At 43.4% G+C, this 2725-nt stretch overlaps 1 pseudogene; it reads left to right on the top strand.

Annotated features, from left to right (window-relative positions):
- The first annotated feature begins 1295 nt into the window (after nt 1-1295).
- On the top strand, nt 1296-2233 carry LOC123466117 (annotated as a pseudogene).
- Nucleotides 2234-2725: the final 492 nt, after the last annotated feature.

The following is a 2725-nucleotide window of genomic DNA, read 5'->3' as shown; positions in this document are numbered from 1 at the left end:
AATGAAATTTCATGTCCTGTTTCTTGCTTTTTTTCCTATGGCATTCTTACTAAACTAACATCTTCAGTATTTTAATTACTTGTTTGCAGAATGACCTTGAACCCCTCCTTAAATGTAAGCTCTACCTGGCCACAAGTTTTATTTTGTTCACTGCTGCCTTTGTTTCATGTTCAATTAAGGAATGAAATAAACAATTAAATATTAACATAATATAAGGCAATAAGAGCTGTGAGGAGAACGGAAGTCCAGAAATGAGCAGGTCGGACCTATTTTAAGGAGGGTGATTTTGGAAAGAGTCCTCTGATGAGATGACATTAGTTTAGTGGGATGGTTGAAGTGAGAGGTAGAGATTCAGGCATCCTGAGTGCCTGAGAGCCTTAGATCTAAACTTGTCAAAGCTGGGTGCTATCTTTCCTTCCTGCCAAAACTTGGAAGGCAAATGGAGTTAGAGAAGAATTAATCTGTCTGGAAAATTATCTCAGGCTCAAAGAGTTATTGTTTTGGAACACTAGCTGCTCTGTCATATGGAGATTCTAAAAGATGGGAAAATCAGGGATGTTGTTCTTAGACCCTTTGCTTTTTTTCTGCTGACCCCTATCTGGGTCTCTGCAGTACCAATCAGGATGAAAGGTGGGGTAAATTTCAGACTTTTGTATAGTCTCTGGAATGCTATTATGTCATCTGCTACAGTTAACCTCGGCTTCCCTTGTGACTCAGAGGGTAAAGCGTGTGATGCGCGGAAGACCCAGGTTTGACCCCTGGGTCGGGAAGATCCCCTGGAGAAGGAAATGGCCACCCACTCCAGTATTCTTGCCTGGAGAATTCCATGGACAGAGAAGCCTGATGGGCTACAGTCCATGGGTTGCAAAGAGTCGGACACAACTGAGCGACTATACTTACTTACACTTACACAGTTAATGTAAGTGGAAAGAACAACTCCCAGATCCAAGAGGCTGATTCAGCATCAAAACTGGTCTCCTTCAAGTCTTAACCCTTATGCTCTGTGAGAAAGGACATCTAGAGGGGAAAAGAGACAAGAGAGGTGTTCTTCACACAAGTGGAGAGGATGCTATCTTCATCCATTCCAGGCAGTGAACTTTCAGCTGGACCAGAAGTGACAACATTTGGGTCTGACTTTGTGCAGAGCATCCTCATAGGGGCAGCTCACCTGGTCCCCAGGTTAGAAATGGTTCCTCATCCTAGGCTGTCCTTCTCTATTGAGAGCAGGACCATGTGGAGCAGCGTTTCTTTTCTTTTGATCTCTAGGTTTCCCAAGGAGCATAAACAAGAACTGAATGACGAGCAATCACTCAAGTGCCACTGAACTGAATTCTGCCTTTTAGGGTTTCCTGGGACCCAAGAACTACATCACATTCTTTTTGCTATATTCTTTCTCTTCTACTCAGTGACAGTAATGGGGAACATGGTCATTGTGATTGTTTGCGTTGATAAACGTCTTCAGTCCCCCATGTATTTTTCCCTTGGTCATCTCTCTGCCATCATCACCTACATTATTGCCCCTTTGATGCTCTGGGGGTTGCTGCTCACTGGGATGCAGACAGTATCTCTGACTACATGTGTTGCCCAGCTCTTCCTGTACCTTGCTCTGGGGACCACAGAGTTTGCACTGTTGGGAGCGATGGCTGTGGACCATTACGTGGCTGTCTGTTACCCTTTGAGGTACAATACCATTATGAACAGCCACACCTGCATCTCAGTGGTGACTGGGTCATGGGTGTTTGAGTTCCTTTCTGAAATCTGGCCAGTCTATGCCACATTTCAATTTACCTTCTGCAAATCAAACATGTTAGACCACTTTTACTGTGACCGAGGTCAGTTGCTCAAACTATCGTGTGATGACACTCTTTTCACAGAGTTGGTTCTGTTTTTAATGGCTGTTTTCATTGTCATTGGTTCACTGGTTCCAACAATTGTCTCCTACACCTACATCACCTCCACCATCCTCAAGATCCCCACTGCCTCCAGCCACAGGAAAGCCTTCTCTACGTGTGCCTCCCACCTGACCTTTGTTGTCATCGGCTATGGCAGCTGCTTGTTCCTGTTTGTGAAACCCAAGCAAACGCAGGTAGCTGAGTACAATAAGATAGTCTCCCTGTTGATTTCCATGTTAACCCCTTTGCTGAACCCTTTCATCTTCACTCTCCAGAATGACAAAGTCAAAGAGGCCCTTCGAGATAGAGTGGAACGTGGCTGTCAACTCCTCAAGGATTAACTCTTCTCTTAGTTCCTTTTTTGTGGTGTATTCAACATTATGGATTATTCCAGGAACTAGAAAACACCAATTTCCCCTCTTTAATCACTGCCACCATTAGAAAAGCCAAGTAGTGTGTATGATTCCTGATAAGGCTATGGAGGTAGGAAGAGCCAGTAAAGACATCCACTGTCTGCTCACTAGAATCTCATTGCCTTAGTTTCTATTTATACTTCCACTGTTGAACTTAGAGAACCATATTCTTGTGATGTGGGAAGAATCAAAAAAGTAAATATGTACATGTTTGTAGGAGCCCTGTTAGTCAAATTATTGCCTTTCTTTTAATCTCTGAAGATATATTTCCCAGGGGAGGAATGAAATGGGGGCAGTAGTGGGGTGAGTATATGGTATAATCAAGGTCCAAAGTCGGAGATGTTCACTTTATTTCTTCAGCAGCTGTTGCTATTTCTTTTCTGACATTTTCGTGAAATTTTTTGACAAGGTGCCCATATG

The sequence above is a fragment of the Bubalus bubalis genome, chromosome 8 (assembly GCF_019923935.1).
Source record: "Bubalus bubalis isolate 160015118507 breed Murrah chromosome 8, NDDB_SH_1, whole genome shotgun sequence".
NCBI lineage: Eukaryota > Metazoa > Chordata > Mammalia > Artiodactyla > Bovidae > Bubalus > Bubalus bubalis.
Note: the sequence above shows the minus strand (reverse complement) of the source record. Positions and strands in the feature narration are given on the sequence as shown.